The 23,003-nt window shown below is 39.8% G+C and overlaps 1 protein-coding gene across 6 annotated transcripts in view; it reads left to right on the forward strand.

Moving 5' to 3' along the window:
- LOC127621606 (adhesion G protein-coupled receptor E1-like) overlaps positions 1-23,003 on the forward strand; it is a 45,561-nt gene that overhangs the window by 14,286 nt on the left and 8,272 nt on the right. For 4 of the 6 annotated variants that reach the window (XM_052095274.1, XM_052095278.1, XM_052095279.1 and 1 more), the window contains 4 exons: positions 5,626-6,694; positions 9,858-9,922; positions 14,905-15,041; positions 15,152-15,345. The gene's annotated coding sequence lies outside the window, so the exon portion shown is untranslated. The remainder of the gene's footprint in view (positions 1-5,625; positions 6,695-9,857; positions 9,923-14,904; positions 15,042-15,151; positions 15,346-23,003) is intronic. The other 2 variants (XM_052095275.1, XM_052095276.1) reach the window with 2 other exon arrangements.

Consider the following 23,003-nt stretch of genomic DNA (forward strand, 5'->3'; position numbering starts at 1 on the left):
ACTGAGATTGTATACTGCGCGCTCCGCCTCTTTCAGACGCTCTGAGCAGCTTTTCGTTTCGTTCGGAGGGCGCACCAAAGGTTTCGCCGCCTCGAAACAGACACTGTCTAGGTGGATAGTGGACGCTATTGCTGCCGCGTACGCGTCAAAAGACCTACCATGCCCGTTAGGCATTAGGGCTCACTCCACTAGAGGCATGGCCTCCTCGTGGGCATGGTCCAGCGGGATTTCCATTCACGACATATGTGTGGCAGCGGGCTGGGCTTCCCCCTCCACCTTTGTCAGATTTTACAATCTGGAAGTGCCCGCCCTGCAGGCAAAACTACTAGCGGTTTAATACGCTACAGCTCCCCTGGTGAGCTGCACTGACGGGACACATTCCACACAGACCGGCACCGCCGCTCTGTCTTTCCCTTCCCACTATGTGCTTATGTATTACACACACACTGGCCCGCACTCTTGCCGGCCAAATATTATTCCCCCACTCACAAGGGCTCCCCCGGGTCCCCCCACCCCCGGGGCTCATGCAGTGGATGCTTGGCGCGCACGGCGTTGACAATGGGTTCCCGTAGCGTAAGCTAGCTTACGCAATACGAGAGAACCTCTCGTAAGAGAACGAATCGGTTACCTAACGTAACCTCGGTTCTCTCTAGATGAGGGAACGAGTATTGCGTAGCCGGCCGTGCTCGCGCCACGAGCGACTTTCGCTTCATTCAATGAAAACCAGGGTTCCAGCCTACGAACTTACGCTTATATGCACTCTAGCCACGCCCATTCTGGCGGGCTTTGATACAGTGACGGCGCGGGCGCCTGTCATTGGACGCGAGTTCACTCAAGTTCGTCTATAGGCTGCAGCAGTTGCCGCAGAGCAACCAATGAGCTCGCTAGCTAGCCCGCTCAAGGTATGCAGCTGCTGCACTGCGTTGACAATGGATACAAAATTAAGGATAATTTTTTGGCTTCAATATCTCAGAAAAGATGAATCTTTCCCGTAGCGTAAGCTAGCTTACGCAATACTCGTTCCCTCATCTAGAGAGAACCGAGGTTACGTTAGGTAACCGATTCGTTTTCAGCTTTGCACAAAGCTGAATTTAAAATATATTTTTATTTTCATATCAATTGTATTAGCCTTATAAATCAATTCAACAATTAAAACATTTGATATTATGACATATCAACAAATATAAAATGTTCTTAAAAATATTCCTTTCATGACACAATGCTCTGTTTGTGAAATTTACATTCTATATGTTTTCAAATTCCATTAAACTCAATGACCGTTTGACCTAGAGACATGAAACCAACTGTAAAACACTCAGAATATTATTCTTCATATAGCACAAGACTTGTTTTTGGGAGTACACATTCAGTACTTTTTATACAGATTAAATTATCCCTATAAATCTATTCCTATATAAATATATAAAAAGTATTCGATAGCCTACTTGTATGAGCTTTCTTTCTTATTGAACACAGGTGGAACAGTATCTGACAGTACCCTTCTCAGCTGTCAGGATGCATTCCCCCTGCTATGATTGGGGTGTTTTAAGGCAAAGATAAAATGCTAAAAACTTGTGTGGTTATTTAAAAAAATTCGCCAGGCGTCCGCCCCTGATTCTACCACACTCTCGAGAGTTTCTGTGTGCACACAGGGACCTGATGGTCACACACCTCAGCCGTTTAGGGCTTCGGGTCAGCTGGGAAAAGAGCAAGCTCTCCTCGGTTCAGAGCATCTCTTTTCTCGGCATGGAGTTAGACTCAGTCTCAATGACAGCGCGCCTCACCAACGAGCGCGCGCAGTCAGTGCTGAAATGCCTCACCTTGTTAAAGCCAGGCACAGCGGTTCCTCTAAAACAATTCCAGAGGATTCCAACAATTTTTTACCCTATATCTACACTTTCACTTTCAGATGTGAAAGTGAAACTAAACAGGCACCACGTGTGGCTTTCAGATTTAAAGTGAAAGTAAAATAGGAGATTTAGAGTAAAAAAGCACTTAACACTTAACATATCACTTCTGAAGACACATTGCTTCTGAAGTCATATGGATAACTTTTCTGTGATTTTTGGAGCTACAAAGATCTGATCACCATTTACTTATATTGTTAGGGCATACAGAGCTGAGACATTCTTCTAAAAATCTTCATATGTGTTCTGCTGAAAGAAAGTATCTACAACTACAGTATTGCCTTCCAAAACGGTCAGAAATCTAGGGGTAACCATTGATGACAAGATAAATTTCACAGACCACATCTCAAAGACTGCAAGATCATGTAGATTTACACTACAATATCAGGAAGATAAGACTTTTCCTCTCTATACATGCCACACAACTGCTTGTTCAGTCACTTGTCATAACTAGACTGGACTACTGTAATGCTCTCATTGCAGGCCTTCCTGTATGTGCAATTAGACCTCTGCAAATTATCCAGAATGCAGCAGCACGTCTGGTCTTTAATAAACCAAAGAGAGCATATGTTACACTACTCTTTGTCTCTCTCCACTGGCTGCCGTTTCATGCACGTATTAAATTCAAGGCCCTGATGCTGGCATACAAAACAGTCACTGGGTCTGCTCCAGCATACCTAAAACATTTATGCAGAGCTACGTTCCCACCAGAAGCCTGCGATCGGCTAAGGAACATCGCCTTGTCGTACCAAAACAAAGAGGCACCAAAACACTTTCCCGGACTTTCAGTTTCATCATACCACATTGAGTCAATCCGTGAAGATGACTCACTCTCTATCTTCAAAAAACATCTAAAAACACATCTTTTCCAAGAGCACTTAACCAGTCACAAAAAAAAAAAAAGAAAATGTGTAATTCTTGTTGCACTTAAACCTGTTTTGTATACTATTCTGATGATAGTGAAACTTTGTAGTATGGCACTTTTCATACCACTGTCTCCTTAAGATGATAAAGGCATCTGCCAAATGTAAATGTAATGTAATACACATCTGGGAAGGCATAACACCCATTTCACATCGCTAGCTTGAACAAGATGTGAGCAAAGTGTCAGCTTAACTACATCGTAACTACAGCTGCAGACTCGCGAGGGCTTTCAAACTGACAGAGGCTTAAAATCACTTGTTGACGTTCCATTTATGGCTAAAATAAAATTTAATTTTACCCTGGCACACAGCAGTTGTTACCTAGGGAGCAATTTCCAAATGATCAAAACCTTAAAATAATCTTTGCTGGTGTAAACTACTGTAAGCATGTTGATACAGACATATAAAAAAAATTCTACATGAATTAAACCAGTCAATTTTTATTTTACCACATGAAGCACATTTTATTAAGTTAATATTTTTGCCGTAATTGTTTCATGTAATGGCAGCCAACCCAATAAGCTCACAAACATCATCATTCAGTGGATAAACTAGGTCCTTTGCACAACAAACAAAGATGATCACTGTAATTGGATCAATTAATCAGCTTTAGAAAATAGTCAATAAATAAGTATTTATAATTAGTTAAATTCAGCCATTGGTTGGCAATATCGTTTTTTTTTTTTTCTAACATGCTTTAATTAATATGAAAGTACACTAGATTACTAATAAATGCTTATTCTGGGCATTATGCACTTTTGGTGTCAAATCACATTCATTTTGTCCATCAACAGTGTGCTGTCACTTGCAAAATTAGACGCACGCTGGGTTCACACATCCTCTGTGGGCGCGAGCGGTGTGTTTTTATTTCAGCACCCATATTAACAGATTACACCTTTCCCACTGCAAGCATGAGTCGCAAGGTGACGCATCCCAGAAGTGTCCCAGACACAGGAGTGATGGATAGTTTCAGTGGCACTGGGTGCAGTACAACACTAAAATAATCAGGAGATGATAGAAAAGACACAAAAGCAAATTAAAATGATTCAAACTGAACCTATAGTACATTACAATTGATATGTCTGCAAGCAAGTAAACTCAATAAAATAGCTTAATAAAGATAAGTATTAATAAACTGACTGACCTTTTGCCATTGTGTGTATATAGGTGTACTGGCTAATGTTCGGTCTATATTGTTATAGACACAACATTAGCCTATCACAACCAAGTGTGCCTGCTTAAAGCAGTATTAACCTCAGCCTATTATGAAATTATTAAAGAAAAAATGTGGTGTATGACCCCATAGATAACTTTATTTTCTGTGCAGAGGTGCTGCTGTTTCTTGAAGAAGAGACGCAGCCATTTTGAACGTCAAACACGACCGCCCCACACACGCGCCGCTTACGGAGGATGCGTGAACCCGGCATCAGAGCTGAAACCCACGCTGCACTACAGCTCTCGCGATGTTCACACGTAATTCTGATGAGCAACTCACACCACCGATGTGAATGCTCTAATCTGTTATTATGGACGGCAAATTAAATACGCTCTGTTCAAGCCTTGCTCACGCTTGCAATATGAAATGGGCATAAGTGTAAGTAAATGATGAGATAATAAAACATTTTGGGTGAACTATCCCTTTAATGAATCCCTTTAGAAACAATTTCCAAAGCGTGCCTTAATATAAAGTTTTACCAAGGAAATATATGCAATTCAAAAATGTATTACATTTGAAATTAGAAAACAATATAAAATGCATTTAGAAGAAAATATTCAGTTGTAGGTAGGCTATTAAAGATCAGTGCAGTACAACAAATAATGCAAATTTATTTAAAATGTATTTGCATGACAATATTCAGCAAACACATTAACTGTTCATAGAAATCTATTATAGAATTAGACTGATAAAATGCACATGTAAACAATGCACATGTAACATCATCTACAGTTAGTAGAGACTCATACTTCACATGAGTTTTTCACTACAATTGTGTGTGTGTGTTGTTGTTGTTGCTGCTGTTGCTTATATATTTTACTGTGCCAATAGAAACAGCCCGAACAGGTGTGTACAAAAAGTCTAATCTAAAATATATGAAGTACCAGTTTTACACACAATTATGTTGCAATTAGTTAATTGTTTAATTGAGTGTTCAGCTTTGTCCAGTTTAAAAATATACAATGCAAAAATTCAAACATACTAGATGTGTTTGTCTTCTCTGCTCAATTGTGTCTGGTATCAAACTGCTCTTTTTTGTGTGTCTGTGTGTAAGAAACCAGAGATTCAATTTGAGGTTTATAATTTCTAATGACACACACATCAAGACTCAAGCTTGTCTTCTCATAATTTCTTTCTTTATTTTTCTTATATGTTCTACAATGCTAATAACAACACCACAAACAGGTATGTACTATATATTAAGCAAAGTCTTAAATATAGCTAAAAAATGTAAATGTTTGATGTTTGTGGATTATTGGTATCAGTGTGAAGTATCCGTATACTTTGACACATAATTATGTTGCAAACAGCTCTTTGTTTTTGAAACTTAAATTTAGTTATTGGCTTCATAAGTATATAATATTCATATTTAATCTTTGGATTTGTTGTTTTGCATGTTCAGAAAATAAAATTTTAGAAAGATGAAGAAGAAGTCTTCTCTATTGTGACTTGTAACAGTCTGCCATTGCAAAACATTTTTGTATATGCAAAAAATAAATCATAGAAATGCAATGAAACACTTTTTTTATTTAATTTTTTTTTTGTTTTATGTATTTATTTTGCTCAAAATATTTTTCAGTGACAAATGTAGAAACAACACAAAAAGGTATGTATGATACATGTTAGATGTCTGTTGAAAATGATTATAATTACTAGAATCGAAAAAGTTAACTTTTTAAGTAGGCTACAGGACCTCAACATTTTGACACCAGTGTTGTCACGAATGACGGTGAAGGTAGAGTCAGGACGAGGATCTAAATGCAGCAGGTTTTATTAATAATAACGGCAACACAAAAGAACACCAACAAAAGAAACATCCACGATGGGAAAAGGTAAACAAAACACGAAAGGTAAACAAAGGGTTAACATAACACGGAAGGCATACACGGGGATAACTATGGTGAACACGATGATGGAAGCATGGGAAACAGGCATCTACTTACAACAAAGACCGACAGGGGAAAGGAGAAACAGACCAGGTTAAATACACAAACACAATGAAGACTAAACGAGACACAGGTGAGAACAATGAAGAGTGCAGGCAGTGAGAGAGGCCAGGAATTGTGGGAATTGTAGTTTTGACAAGGACAGTGAAACACGGGGCGAACAACAAGGAAAACACGACATGGAGCGCGAACGGTGACGGGTGAAGTGGAAAACACGGAGCAGACAAGGAAACATGACATAAACGTGATAGTGCGACAGAGAACACAGGGCAGACGACAGGTAATCGTGACAAGTGTTTCACCAAATCTAACAAATTTAAATATATATTTTTTTAACACGTAATTATGGTGTATTGTTGTTTTTGGTATACAGTGGGTGAAATCCAAATAGAGTGAGCAGGGAATAGGGATGCTTAATTGCAATTGTAATTTGTCCGACGTATACACTTGTAGCCTATACGCGTGTGTGTGTTGTCCATTTTGTTAGCATTGTGTCAAGGTTTTTAGATATAAATAGATTGTGAGAATCAGACACCTGGTATTAGTATTGAGGATTGTTACTTACACCTGTTGATGCACACATAAAGCATTTTCTTTACAGTTATTGGAATGTCACTGGCAATAGTAAAAACATTTGATCTCAGTCTCACCAACCCTAATGACCAGAATTACAAAGATCTTGCAGGAACAATTGAGTCATCAGTGAGTATTTCATGTATTAAAGATTTTTATTTATATATTTACTTTATTTAGCTTGAAAATAAACTTTAAATGGGTCATGTCATAGTCTTTATATTATACATTAAGGCCCACTTAATTTTCGAATAATATTCCCCAATAACAGCCATTTATTTCTTGATCATTCTCATCACTCTTTAACCCTAATAAACATGCCATTCATGCTGCTGTGCCTTTAAGACTTCTAAAATCCTCTTTGCCTGTGAGAGTAACAGCACTTTGTTGCACATGCCTCACAGGCTGTGGGTTTTGGCTGAGCTTTGGCTTTTCTCACACCAAGTAGGCATCATTGGCATGTGCTGTAAATTTATGTGTTTGTGTTAATGAATTACATTGGCAGACATCAGGACTGTAAGGATTTGTATTTGTGTGTATTTTTTTCAATCTTGGTTTATGTAAATGGTCTTTTTGGAGTGAAATTTTTTTTTCAGTTATGAAAGTTACAGTATATTTTTTATTAAAAAAAAACAAAAACATTAATATTAGTTTTCTCATGTTATGACCCCTCTAAATGACGAATGCCTGATTAATTTTAGCTCTTGACCACATGCAATGAGTCTGTACAAGTATGTGCAGTTCTAACTAAGCTTATTTAAGCTTTTATAACAGGTGTGGGCAATTATTTTGGTACAGGGGACACATCTGGCTTTAAGTAGTGCATGGGGGGCATATTGCACTGCTTTTGAGATACAATGTTCAGCATTGATTTTGTTTTTGTATCTTTAAGCCCAGAAATAGTTGTGTACTCATTCTGCAAAATGCTCAATCTTCTGAAATATATGTGACTGATGGGACTATTCTGCAATTGCCTTAAGTTTTGCTCTACAAAGGTTGATACTTTTCTATCAGGCATTAGAAAAACTTGATAATTCTAAATTATTTACTTCCCTGGTAATTTTTTATTCAATGTAAATCTCTACATCAGCGGTCTGTTTAAAACATTATAATAATTAAATGACAGATTCTTAAATGGAGTCTTGCACTTGGGCAGGTCCATCCAGGGTGAACAGCTAATATTTGATGCAGCCAGTGGACACAATATTTATATTGTCATTTACAGTGCGGATGTGGGTTGAGAATCAATAGGCACAGGCAGACTGTGGGTCAAATAATATATAAAATGTCAAATAATGTTCATTTTCTCATCTTTTTTTCTGTTGATTGTCACTACAACGTTAGGCGACATGTATATGTTTCTTAAATGCTCTAACTCAAGAGTGCCTAATGTTAGTTTGATTGTTTGTGATGTGAGCAAATAAACAATTTTTGTCTACCTGATATAGTAGATTTTAAAGCAGGTGTGGTTCGGATCGCTGTCTTTATGTTAAATGGGTCCAGTCGGGTATGGAATTAAATTAGTGCTGCGGGTGTACAAAACTACAATGTTTGTAGTTATTTACATGGCTTTCTTCCTTATTGTTTGAACTTAAATAAAGCTATAACACATTAAATATAACTGCATTAAAGATGTAATGCAGGGGTGTTTCCTTTAAAGAAGCTCGACATGCAAGTTTTGCTTCTGCGGAGCGATAAATGTTTGTCGACAATTTTTTATTGTCAACGTTGTCGATAACATGGCTAATCTTTTTAGCCCTACTGCCCTACTCCTACCCCTCCTCCTTTTCTGACAGGTATGAAACTTGGTGACTTTTAGTCCATTTGATATCTGAACATGCTTGATAGTTGATTCGAAAAAAAGAAAGAAAAAAAGAAAGTTACACTTGTACTGTTCCCAGTCCAAAATGACCACAATAGGAAATGAATGGGAAAAAAAAAAAAAAAAATCACAGATTGTTTTGTCATTTTTTATTATATAAAATCAAACACACACGTGCACACACACACACACACACACACACACACACACACAAACATACAATTTGTCAATAAATAAATCAGCCACAATGCAGAACACACACACCAAAATGAATTCTTGAGACCATAAGACATCTACAATGCTGAACACACACATTCATCTTGTGTGTGTTATTGTTATTCTACTAATTTCAGGTATGCAAAACTGACAAAAAATAACATCAAACAAATCAAACAAAATGCTAAACTTTGACTAAAGTAGTCTTTGATCATGTTTTTTTTAATGGACAGCATAGATTGATTCTTGAGACTTTTAGGCTTTCAAACTGTATATAATTTATGAGGATTGGTTCAGTATTTGAGAAAATATTCATAAGAAAATTCAAAGTAATTTTCAAGCTCAAGGTCTTATAGGTAAATGAATTAGTAAATAAAATAAAAATTTCTCAGATATGTCTTTCTTCAGCAGAACACAAATGGAGATTCTTAGAATAAAATAGAGGTCTGTCAGGTCCTTACAATGCAAATACACAGGTGCCAGCACTTTGACAGTCCAAAAGTCACATTTAGGCAGCATAAAAGTAATCCATGCGACACCAGTCGATCAATGAATGTCTTCTGAAGCAAATCGATAGGTTTATGTAAGAAACAAATTGATAATTAAAACGTTTTTAACTTTAAATTTGTGCTTCCGTCCAGGGCTCTGATGCTGTTTGAAATGACTGAACTCTCGTGTGGCATTCGTTCTTCTGTTGTAGACTATTGCCGCTTCCGAATTCTCGCATGAACTCGCCGATGCGCTTACATCACGCAGCTGCTACGTGATGGCGTCAGCTGCTGGTTGGATGCGCTTTTTAAAATCAAATGTTTTAATTATATATTTATATATTAATATTTCGATTTGCTTCAAAAGACATTCATAGACCAACTGGAGTCGTGAGGATTACTTTAATGCTGCCTGAATATGACTTTTGGGCTGTCAAAGTGCTGGCACCCATGTACTTTCATTATAAGGACCTGACAGAGCTCTATCTTCTTCTAAAAATCTTCATTGTGTTCTGATGAAGAAAGACAGTCATACAGATCTGGAATGGCATCAGGGTAAGTAAATAATGAGAGAATTTTTTATTTTTGGGTGAACTGTTCCTTTAATTGCAGTAATGTGGTCCTAAGAAAGATAATTTTCTGTCTGCTCCGATTTAGTCTTCATGACTACCTAGTAATTCTTTCTTGAAAACTATGCCCTGTTTTAAATATGTATTCATGTATTATAGGCTTTACAAACTTCACTGGGTACTTTTGTGTTTTACAGATTAACGAAGGTTACTCTAATCTACTTGGCTACATTAATGTATCTGCAAATGTCACTAACTTCAGGTATGGTCTACAATCTAAAATTCTCACTCAATTACCTTATTGTGTTTTGTCTCTGAACTTCCAGATTATATTAATGTGCATTTACATGCACGTTCTTACACCGATTCTGCTTAATAAGCTGACAACACGTGCGGTCATGTAAACGCAATGAGCTGTGTTCCTTTATTGGCATAAAAGCATAAACAGCTTATAAATAACCCAATCACCACAGGTAGATCTTTGCCCATTAAGCTGATTTGCGTGTCATGTAATCACCTTACCCGGTGTTCTTACCTCTTCATGGTTTGACATCCAAAGTAGAGAATAATGTGATCATTTCAAATTTCATATAATACAATAAGGAATATTAAGTTCCTTAGGAACTTAATACAGATTCCTTGCCTAGTCAGATTTTTAAATAAGCTGATTTTAGAGAGTAATCAGCATATGGGTGCATGTAAATGGGCTGAGAAAAGTTGTTTAAAATGGATTACGTGTGGGAGCACAGAAAGTATTTGAGTTGATGGTGTGATTATGCACCACCCCTTTGCTATGTGAAAATGCTAGTGAGGTGTTTTGCTGTCACTGTAAATGTACATTTTTCTTACACCTGCAGAGGTAAATTGGACCTGGCTGATCACATTCAGACAGTTATGACATAACACACTTTTTCATGAAAGAAGCTTTTAATTGTTATTCATGTAATTCTGCTTAATTGTTTAGGTATTAATTTGTTAATAATTTGTGTTAAAATGTGAAGTTGACATGAAATTTCAATCAGTGACAACTCGTATTATTTCACATGGTATTAAACAAAATTACATTTTTACTTTAAAAAATATATTTGTCACCCCATTCGTCACCATTTTTAAAAGGCTTAAATGTGACTAAAACAGTTGTGAACGTAATATAAAATAAAACGTACACTTTCACATGTACTCTCACTGACCACTTTATTAGGTACACCTGTACATCTAAGTATTCATGTGATTATATCAGCCAATTGTGGGGGAGCAGTGCAATTTATTAAAATATGCTGATAAGGACCTGGCGCTTCAGTTAATGTTCACATCACCCATCAGAATGGGGAAAATGGGACGCCATGCGGGAAGCGGACGTGTAGAGGACGAGCTCTGAGCTAGTTTTTAGTTATTTTTGTCTTATATCCAGTGAGGTTTGATACACCCTGCTACATATTTGCTCTTTAAAGTAAATATGTAAAAAAAGTCAAAATCCTTAGGCTCTGGAGATACTTACTTGCTCAAGCTGAAACCTCTGACGGGCCTGCTGACTCGATTTGAACTGTGCAGCTGGAGAAGAAATCCAGCGTCAACTGTTCAACATGTTTGTGATGCTGACGTAAATTGTTGCTGAATTAGAAGATCTCGCTGTAATACGGCGATCGATTGTGGCGATGGAAACAAAATTGTTGGTTACATGAGTGGCAGATATTGAGAAGCAGATTGATTATCTGGAGTCATCGGAGAGGGAATTATTTTACAAGAACCAACACGTTCTTGTAAAACTTGAAGATATTGAGAATAGGAGCTGCAGGAATAACACTAAGCATGTAGAGGGCAGAGATATGGTGAAATTCCTTGACAATCTCTTCCAGAGTCTACTCGACATAAAAGCCCATAAGCTGGAAATCGAGCGAGCTCATAGGATTCCGGCACGGAGATTCCTTTGAGGGAGACAGGCCCCAAAGGAAAGCTTTCTTGGAAGAATCACAACATTTTCTTGTTCCCAGACTTTGCGAATTCGACGAGAGAAACGTGATCAATTTAAGGAACACTTTTGCACTGATGTTCCCGGCCAAACTGAGTATAAATACTTAGGATGGCCGTAATGTATTTTAATGCCCCAAACAAGCACTGCAATGTTTTTCCTTCATAAAAACATTGGAGTAACTAAGCCATTTGGTGTCTCTGGCTGTCTGAGGAAGCTGGGCACCATTTTTTTTTGTTTCTTTTTGTGTTTGTTCCATCTAGCGGCTGGAGTTTGTTGACACTCTGACACTCATTCAAGAAACTTTTGCATTGAAGGAAGATTGCTTTTACACTGAAGTTCCCGGCCAGTGATAATGATGACAAAAATATCTACATGCCTACAACAAGCGATGTCTTTTATAGAGTTGATGGACTGAGGAAATCATGGTATGTTTCTTGTGTGGCCTCTGAGTCAACTCGACTCGTTAAATATACACTTCACCGTCTGAGGAACCAGGACGCCTGGACGTCTGAGGAACCAGGACGTTTTGTTTCTTTTTGTGCTGGTTCCACCTAGCGGTTGGAGTTTGTTTTGTGGAGGAACATACCTTCTGGACAGCAGTGGATGAATCTGCGTGTTCTTTGCTCTTATGCCTTCTATTGGCTGGAGTTTGTTTTACAAAGTATTTTCTGTTATGTAATTTGTATAGAAGCACCAAGCAATCTGATGGCAAAGTTGTTGCGGGAGTTCTCGTATGCGTGCATGGACCCTTTGAGTTGACTTTTGACCACATCTGGTAGGGACTATACATTTTTTTCATCAGTCCATAAGATTTATTCTAGAATATTTTTTTTTTATTATCTAAGTCCCTCATTTCATCAGTTGTGGATTGCTCAATTAGAAACATCTTAGTCTCAGATCATGCCGTGGTGAGTTTAGAGATGTTGCCACATACGGAGAAAAATTATTTGTATGGTAGGTGCTTTAATGCGGCCCTTTTGCAAACTCCTGATTTCCAACAAATGTTAAAGACTGAAATCAATGTTTATATGGAGACTAACTGGTCCTCCGTATCCTCTGTTGTCGTGGCTTGGGAGGCACTTAAGGTGGTTCTTGGGGGTTGGATCATACAGTATGCCTCATTCACTAAAAAATACAAAGCACGAGAACTTGTGGAGTTGGAAGGGAATATAATTTTATATATATATTTTTACCTCAGCCATTGATATTAATAATGCCTTTAAAGAGTTCAATCTTGATCTTTATAGTTCCACGTCTTCTACTGATAAAGATATTAGAAACTTTGTGGAACTATTAGAACTCCCTAAATTGATGGCTGAGCAAAACAATTATTTTGACTCTGAGATAAACTTGGTGGAGCTTGACAAGGTAATTAAGGCCCTGTCAACTGGCATGGCTCTGGCGCTGATGGCTTTGATGCTGAATTTTATAGATCTTATGCTACAGAAATGGCTCCAATTTTGTTAGAAGATTATACGGAATCATTAAAGAATGGAAAGCTTCCAACATCCATGACACAAACCCGGATCAGACTGATTCTTAAAAAGGACAAAGATCCAAGCGAGTTACTGTCCAATTTCCCTGATCCAGTTAGGTGTAAAAATTTTGTAAACAATTATGGCTAACCGATTAAGTAACGTTATGACATGTCTTATACATATAGATCATGTGGGGTTTATTCTGGGCCACAGCTCTTCTGACAACATTAGGCGTCTCATCAATATCATGTGGTCAGTGGCGAATGATCAGACTCCAGTCGTGGCCATCTCACTTGACGCCGAAAAGGAGTTTGATATGGTAGAATGGGATTATCTTTTAAAGATTTTGGAAATATATGGGTTCAGAAATACATTTACATTTATGCATTTGGCAGACGCTTTTATACAAAGCGACTTACAGTGCACTTATTACAGGGACAATCCCCCCCGGAGCAACCTGGAGTTAATTGCCTTGCTCAAGGACACAATGGTGGTGGCTGTGGGGATCGAACCAGCAACCTTCTGATTAACAGTTATGTGTTTTAGCCCACTACGCCACCACCACTCCAACATACTTTTATTGGATGGATTAAGTTACTTTATAGACACCCTGTAGCAGCAGTACAAACAGCAGTACAAACAAATGGATTAATTTCAGATTAATTTACTCCGAATGTCCTCTTATGTCCTCTTTCCCCATTATTGTTCTGTCTTGCCCTGGAACCATTAGCAGCCGAGATATGAAAGGAGGATGATTGAGGGGTTTAACTTGTATAATTAATTCCATATTTTATGTTGTGTTTATTGTTTTTTGTGCATGGAATCAATAAAAATATTAATAACTAGAATGGGGAAAATATGATCCCAGTGATTTCAGAAAGCTTAGGCTGCAGTGGACCTACCATCTGTGTACCTCAGCAGAAATCGAGATTCATCAGACCAGACTATGTTTTTCCAATCTCTAACTTTCCAATTTTGGTGAGCCTGTGCCCACTGCAGACTCCGCTTTCTGTTCTTGGTTGACAGAATTGGAACCCGATGCTGTCTTCTGCTGTTGTAGTCCTTTCGCCTCAAGGTTTTTGATTTGATTTGATTTATATGACAAGCTGTACAAAATGTACAAGAATGATAAACACAAAACATCCCGTACAGTTTAAAATTCTGTTGAGGATAAACTCAATAAAGCCAAAGGCTAATTTCCACTGTGGTCCTCAATGTAATTAAAAAGATGGGGGCATAGGTGCAGAACAATAACAATGCAAACCATGGATAATTACTAAATATTAAAACCAAATTTCATAAAATGTTATTAAAAAAAAAAACATACCACGGTCAATCACTGAGATCACATTTATTCCCCATTCCGATGGGTTCTGTGAACATTGAAGCTCCTTACCTGTATCTGCGTGATTGTGTGCATTGCACTGCTGCCACACGATTGGCTGATTAGATAATCTCATGAATAGGTGTAAAAGTGTACCTAATAAAGTGGTCGCTGAGTAATAAACCCTGGACACTTTAAAGTACTAATGAAAACTGGCAGTTCTACAATCTGTAAATCCACTTCGCTAGCTAATTAGACTTCAACAGCATAGATATCTATATAGAAAACACAAGATCAAAGACACTTTTTTCAAGATTGTTGTGCAATTGTTTTTCTGCTGCATCATATGAATAAGGTGCATAATTTGTGGTTAAAAGTCCCCCTTCTATTACTGTTTTTTTTTTTATTATTATTATTTATAATAAATACAGTGTTTTCTCTTTGGTGTGGTTTGTGTTTTGCTCTGGTAGGGCTGGTAGCATTATAGCAGACTTCACAATTAATTCAACAACCAAAAGCCCTGATTTTTCATCAGTAAATGCACGGGTTTCCGACATTCTCAGGAATAAAGGAATCTTTGTAACTCAAAATGCTTTTGCTCAAAGTGGTAAGTAGTGAATATTTCAACATTCATATTTACTTGGCCTATTATAGTTATTTTGTAACTTATGTACTGTAGATGTTTAATGTTACAGTCTGTACTGTTTTTACTTTCAGAAGAAAGAACACTGTACAAAACCACAGATAAATTGTATCCTTCCCAAACAGTGATGCTGAACTGTGACCAGTCTGTTGTGGGAGAAATTAAATGGGAAGTGAATAAGATTGATCCTGCACAAAACAGCCAAAAATACTCCATTGTAAACAATAATGCCACTCTCATTGTGAAAATGCTTCTGAACATGACAGTGGTGAGTCACATGTGATTTGTCTTTGTCCTGTGTATGATATCCTACAGTACATGATTTAGTAACTGATAGAAGCTCGTAGAGTAGATTTTAATTACTGTGCCATATCAATTTAATAATAACCCTAACCCTAACCCTTGCATCTATGTGAACTTCTGCAGTTAATCCAGGATGGACTTAAAAGACATTGGTCATTAATCTTACCACTTCAAACAAAATCGATGTTTAAACACTGACCCTTAACACTTACTTAGTTTAATAATTTTAAACCATGACTTTAACTATACATAAGTAATATTTATATTATATTCATGATGTTAGCCAGAGGAAAACTGGCCCCCACAGTGACTCTGGTTTCTCCCAAGGTTATTTTTCTCCATTAATCTACATCTTATGGAGTTTTGTGTTCTTTGCCACAGTCGCCTTCGGCTTGCTCACTAGGTCTCTAATAATTTTTTAATTACTTATTTTTAAACTCAATTCACAATCGTATTTGATCAAACGACACAATGATGACTCTAAGACAGTATAGATATTACAGTTTCATTTTCTGTTAAAGCATGATTTTTTGTAAAGATGCTTTGGAAGGATGTGTGTTGTGGAAGGCGCTATTCAAATAAAATGGACTTAACTTGATAAGTCACTGCCAGTTTATGGAACATTTTTAGTTGAAACTGAAAACAAAATGATCACTGAGTTTGCTTTATTAAAGGGTTAGCTTACCTAAAAAATACAATTCTTTAATTATTTACTCACCTTCTTGCCATCCTTGATGAGTATTGCTTCTTTTCTTTTGCAGAACACAAAAGAAGATTTTTAAGAAGAATATCTAATCTCTGTAGGTCCATATAATGCAAGTGAATGGTTGCGATGAACTCCAAAAGCTCCAAAAAGGATATAAAGTCAGCATAAATTAATCCATAAGACTCCAGTGGTTTAATCAATGTCTTCTGAAGTGGTCTAGTTGGTTTGTGGTGAGAGCAGACCAAAATATAACTCCTTTCATCTCTGTACATCTTGACAGCAGTCTCATTGGCATGCGTCCATGATTTCAAGCTCAATTACACTTAATATAGCACCATATAGCACTCTGAATGTGTCAAGAGCTTGGAAGTGTAATCAAGCTTGAAATCATGATCCTGCCTCGAGACTGCAATAACAAAATGTAAAGAGAAAAAGGAGTTACATATTGGTCTGTTCTCACTTAAAACCAACTGGATCACTTCAGAAGACACCATTCACTTGCATTGTATGGAACTACAGGGCTGAGATATTCTTCTAAAAATCTTTGTATGTGTTCTGCAGAAGAAAGCAAGTCATATATATCTGGGATGGCATGAGTGTGTGTAAAGTTTTTATATATATTTTTTTAACCTTTATATAACCAGGAAATAAAAACTCTTGAGCATTAAAATCTCTTTTACAACAGGGTCCTGGCCAAGACAGGAAGCACACTTAGTTAAAACCAAAAGAAGATTGGACTAAAGACTTTAAACATAAAAAAAAAATACATTATTTGCATATAAAAAAAATGTGCACATATTACTTAAAACAATTACAATCAGATAAATCCGAAACCAAATAATTTAAAATACCCTTAAATTCACTGAGAGAGACCAACTCTTTAAAACAAAATTCATCTTGTAACTGGTTCTAATCAAATGGAGCAGCATAACAGGATATTTAAAAGATAACAATAAAATTGAACGAAGACCATAATTCTTTACACCTTTTTGAATGATATACTGCTGTAAATACGAGGGAAGCAAACCCAAAATAATTTTATATATAAATATGTACCAGTGCTTAAGTCTACGTGATGACAATACGGGCCATCCAACCCGAGAGTACAGTGAACAATGAGTAAGGGCTTTTTAATTAGTAATAAACCTTAATGCTCCATGATAAACAGAATCCAATGCCTGTAAACAATGCTTAGGCACCATATAAATAATATCACAATAATCCAACACTGACATGAAAGTAGAATCTACCAATCTCCGCCTTGCTTCAGAAGAAAGACAGGACTTCACTCAGTAGAAAAAGCCCCAATTTCAACTTTAGTTTCTTCACAAGATGCTGAACATAAGGCCCAAAAGAGAGGTAATCATCAATTAAAAATCCCAAATATTTATATTTAGAAACTATTTCGATCACCAAACCTTGAAGAATAGTAATTGAGCATGAATTTGAGAGTGTAGACTTTCTATTTGAAAACATCATAAGTTTAGATTCCTCTGCACTCAAAACAAGTTTCAAATTCTTCAATATATGCTGCACTACATTCAAATCAAATTGAAGATGACTCAGAGCCTGATCCAGCATTTTTGCAGAGGAGTAAATTATGATGTCGTCAGCGTATAAAAGAAAATATGAATGTGTGATATTAATCCCAATATTATTATTAATATATAATATAAATAATAATGGCCCAAGGACTGATCCCTGTGGTATTCCTTTTGTTACATTCAAAATACTGGAAGTGATAGCACCAATATTTATAAATTGAGTTCTGCCTGATAGATAATTAACAAACCATCCAACAGTGTTCACTGATAAACCTAATCTAAGAAGCCTCTGCTTCAATATTTCATGATCTATGGTATCAAAAGCTTTGGATAAATCGATAAAAAGAGTGACACTCGATGTTGTGTTGATGAGTTGACACTAGGGGTCACTCCTGCGGAGCCCAGACATCTCTGATCTTGAGAAAGGCCAATGGAAATTGCAGTGTGGAATTTGCATGCCACTCCCTCAGACATACGGGTATAAAAGAAGTGATGCTGTAAACACACATCAGATATCTTCTTCGGAGCAGAGCGAGCAAGTTCACAGAGCTGAATTTCTCTGCCGCCTCCATTCATCTCTCTACGCTGTTGGATCTACGGCGTATTCCAGCAGTCCTTCCCCTCGCACACCACGGTTGTGCTGAGCAAATACCCCTGGGCGCTTCAGCAGCACAAAACTACTGAGTGAACAACTTTGTTTATATATATATATATTTATACCTACGTATACATACAAACATATATATATATATATATAAACACATAAAAGAGTTGAATTTCCTCTAAAAGAGTGGTGCAAACGAAAAACGTCTTTTTCAAGATGCCTTTTTCATTTGTGTATGTTTCCTGGTTGCGATCGTTACCTCTCTGCTTCCCACGGCCACTATTGCTGCCTCTCGTGTTGGGCACTGCCCACGCAGGGACAGCGCTTGTGGATGGATCATGCTCTCACTGCGAGGGCATGATTATGGCAACGTTGCGGTCGCGGCTTTCTTTCGTATGAGGGAAAGCCACTCCAGCGGCTCCCCGAATCGGTCCTTCTGCCCACGGGTATGAGGCGGGATCAGTTAGCACTGGGGGCGATTTGGGGATTTCAATGGGAGCTTCTCTGACGGGAAATCCCACGGATCTCCCATTCCCCAGCACGCTCGTTTGCCCCAGCGAGTTTGCGATGTGACTGCAGGCTCGTCTCAGGGCGAGATCGCGGTCGCGAAGTGGATGAGCTTTCGATTACAGCATCAGAGAGTGGGTTGGTTCAGCCTGTTGCCATGCACAGCTGATGGCCATGCTTGCCCGGGCGGCTGCGAGCGTTGGGATGGAGTGTAATCCTCCGCTCCCCCCTGAACCCTTGCGGCCCGGTGATCGGTCCCAGGGCTCCGAGTGCCGCTTACGGCCGAGTCCCACCCCGTACCTTTCTTCCCGGAGGTGCATGATGAGCTCACGCGATCGTGGTGGACACCTTTTACTGCCCGGACTCGGTTCGCGGGCTCGTCCTCTCTCACTACCCTCGACGGTGGGGCTGCCAGGGGGTGCTCGGTGACTCCCCAGGTTGGTAAGGCGATCACGGTGCACTTGTCGTCCTGAGTCGTCCGAGTGTCCCGTCCAGGTCCCGTGGGTTTACGTCGTCGCTCACGACTGAACAGGCCACTGGACAGGCCACCTCCGCCCTGCAAGCCACGGCTCTCCTGCAAGTGCACCAAGCCGTGGCGCTCAAAGAACAGCACGAGGGTAGTTCTGACCCAAGATTTATGCAGGAGCTATGCTCAGTGACTGGTCTCGCCCTCCGAGCGATGATGGTCACGCCGTGGTCTCTCGGGCAGACGATGTCCACCTTAGTGGTCCAGGAGTGCCACCTTTGCCCCAACATGGTCGAACCAGTTATGCCAATTGGGTGGCACCATAGAGGATTTTGCCCAGCAATCCTCAGTGGTTAAAAGGCAGATGGGACCATTCAACACATCCGTCCCCGGTGCGACGCAATGTCTCGCACCTCCGTCTGTTTGTCGCCAAGGGCATCCCTCTATGGCAGCAACACTGGCTCCGCCACAGCCCGCCCCAGTAGGCTGGTTGATCAGGACAATCTGACTCGGCTACGCGATTAAGTTCGCCAAGCCCCCGTCCAGGTTCAACGGCATCTGCTCCACTGCAGTGAGAGGCGAGAACGCCGCTGGCTTGTGTGCTGAGATCGTCTCCCTTCTACGAAAGGACGCGATAGAGCCTGTCCCTCCAGCCGAGGTGAAGAAGGGGTTTTACAGCCCCTACTTCATCATACCTAAAAAAGGCGGCGGGTTGCGGCCAATCCTAGACCTGCGAGTTCTGAACCGGGCTCTGCACAGACTCCCACCGAGATGCTCACGCAGAAACACATTTTAGCGAGCGTCTGGCATCAGGATTGGTTCACGGCGGTAGATCTGAAGGACGCGTACTTCCATGTCTTGATTCATCCTTGACACAGACCCTTTCTCCGGTTTGCCTTTGAGGGTCAGGCAGTACAAATCAGTACAAAGTCCCCCCCTTCAGCCTGTCCTTGTCCCCTCACGCCTTTACGAAAGTCGCAGAGGCAGCCCTTGCCCCGCTAAGGGAAGTGGGAATCCACATCCTCAACTATCTCGACGACTGGCTAATCCTAGCTCACTCGCGGGACATTTTGTGTGTGCACAGGGACCTGGTGCTCAGTCACCTCAGCTGCTTGGGGCTTCAAGTCAACTGGGAAAAGAGCAAGCTCACCCCGTTTCAGAGCATCTCTTTTCTCGGTATGGAGTAGACTCGGTCTCAATGACGGCGCCTCACCAACGAGCGCGCGCAGTCAGTGCTTGACTGTCTGCATGTGTTCAGACAGAACACGTTGGTCCCACTGAAATCCTTTCAGAGGCTCCTGGGCATATCCTTAGAGACAGTCACACCGCTTGGGTTGATGCATATGAGTCCACTTCAGCACTGGCTACAGGCCCAAGTCGAGAGACAAGCATGGCGCCACGGCACACACCGCGTCCTCGTCACGCAGGCTTGTCGCCGTCTATTCAGCCCCTGGTCAGACCTAGTTTTTCTATGGGCAGGAGCTCCCATAGGCCAGGTCCCCAGGCACGTCGTGGTTACGACATATGCCTCCCAGCGTGGCTGGGGTGTCATGTGCAACATGCACTCAGTCGTCGGCCCTCGGACCGGCCCGCAACTGCGTTGTCATGTCAACTGCCTCGAGTTGCTGACGGTACTACTTGCCTTGAGGAGGCTATTGCCGTGATCCGGATGGACAACACAGCGACATTTGTGTACATCAGCCGCCAAGGCGACCTACACTCTCGTCGAATGTCACAACTCGCCCGTTGTCTCCTCCTTTGGAGTCCGCAGTGGTTCAAGTCGCTGCAAGCCACCCACATCCTGGGCAACCTCAACAGCACAGCTGTCGCGACAGGTTATGCTCAGGAGAGAGTGGAGACTCCACCCTCAGGTGGTCCAGCTGATCTGGAGTCAATTCGGCAAGCACAGGTAGACCTGTTTGCTTCCCCAGAATCCTCCCACTGCCCACTTTGCTACTCTCTGACCGAGGCTCTCCTTGGCACAGATGCCCTGGCACACAGCTGACCCCTGGGGCTGCGCAAGTATGCGTTCCCCCCAGTGAGCCTACTTGCACAGATATTGTGCAAGGTCAGGGAGGACAAGGAGCAGATCCTCTTAGTGGCCCCTTATTGGCCCTACCGTATTAGGATCTCAGACCTTATGCTCTCCACGACAGCCACCCCTGGCGAATTCCAGGGACGGGGCACCATCTAGCACCCGCGACCGGACCTCTGGAATCTCCATGTCTGGCCCTTGGACAGGACGCGGAAGACTTAAGTAGCCCAACCGCAGTGGTAGACACGATTACTCAGGCCAGGGCCCCCTCAAAGAGGCGCCCTTATGGCATGAAATGTCATCTGTTCGCACATTGGTGTTCTTCCCGAGGTGAAGACCCCCAGAGATGCGCAGAAGGGTTTGTGCTTTCCTTTCTGCAGGAAAAGTTGGAGAGACGGCTGTCCCCCTCCACCTTGAAAGTGTATGTAGCTGCTATATCGGCACATCATGATGCAGTGGACGGTAAGTATTAGGGAAGCATGATTTGATCATCAGGTTCCTGAGAGGTACGAGGCGGATAACCCTCTGGGGTCTGAGGGTATTTTGGGCCCTGGAGAAGTTTTGTACAGGTTTGTATTTTTGAGAAAATAACATTTATGCATGGTTTTTGAAAAAACTAAAATTATAAATCACTAAAATAAGGTCATATAACAGATACATTTATCCACATTTGTCCACAAGACTTTTGAGAACTGGATCTTGTAGCCTAGAGTTTTTGATACAAAATGATGTGAAAATCAACCTAATCACTCATTCATACAAAACAATATAGTAATTTAACTTTTGTAAGACAACTTTAGTGTTGATGGGTAATATGCGAGGAGGCATGAACTATCACGAATATTAAGGTATTTACACCTGAAGAGACAAAAGACGCCGTCCCTGGGCCTATCAATCAGGGATAGAGAATGAATGTGAGGAGACTTAATGATCAAAATCAAGTTTTAAGTTAAAAGAAGTAATCTGACTATATATTTTCTTTACATAAAGACTTTACTTAATTTTTAGACCTACACTACCATTAAAAGAAGTCTCTTCTGCTCACCAAGACTGGATTTATTTGATCCAAAATACAGAAACAACATTGCTATTCTGAAATCTTTTTACAATTTAAATGAACAGTTTTCTATTTAAATATATTGTAAAATGCAATTTGTGATCAAAGCTGAATTTTCAGCATCATTACTGCAGTCTTCAGTGTCACATGATACTTCAGAAATCATTATAATATGCTGATTTTCTAATATGGGCATATTTAAAGTGCATTTTACTCATTTAACCTGAACACATATTTGCAAGCACAAGCTTTGTTGATGATAATGAGGCATTTTAAACACTAGATAAAATATAATATAAACATTCATATTATTTTTATATCATACAGCATACAATTTACATGTAAATGTATATATAAAACAGCATGTCAACTAATGAAAAATTATTGACTTACTCGTCTGAAATTGTATCCTCAGCTGGATCAAATCTCTCTTCAAAATACAAACGTTCATCGTAGTCCCACTCTTCTTCTGAGGAAAATGTTAAATCTTAAATAATATTAAATAATATTCTTGAGCTTTCTCGCCGTGTGTTGTTGCAAACGCGCAGAAAAATTAATGAAAAGTGTTTACAACCTCAGAGTGGGGGCGTGTACATTTGCGTTGATCGTCTCAGCATATTAGCGTATGAATGGCGCGCTCTGCTGGTGGGAGGGATCACATTACAGATAATGAGATGGACCGGTAAAAAACTGTACATCGCTTT

The sequence above is a fragment of the Xyrauchen texanus genome, chromosome 28, assembly GCF_025860055.1.
Source record: "Xyrauchen texanus isolate HMW12.3.18 chromosome 28, RBS_HiC_50CHRs, whole genome shotgun sequence".
In the NCBI taxonomy this organism is placed as follows: domain Eukaryota; kingdom Metazoa; phylum Chordata; class Actinopteri; order Cypriniformes; family Catostomidae; genus Xyrauchen; species Xyrauchen texanus.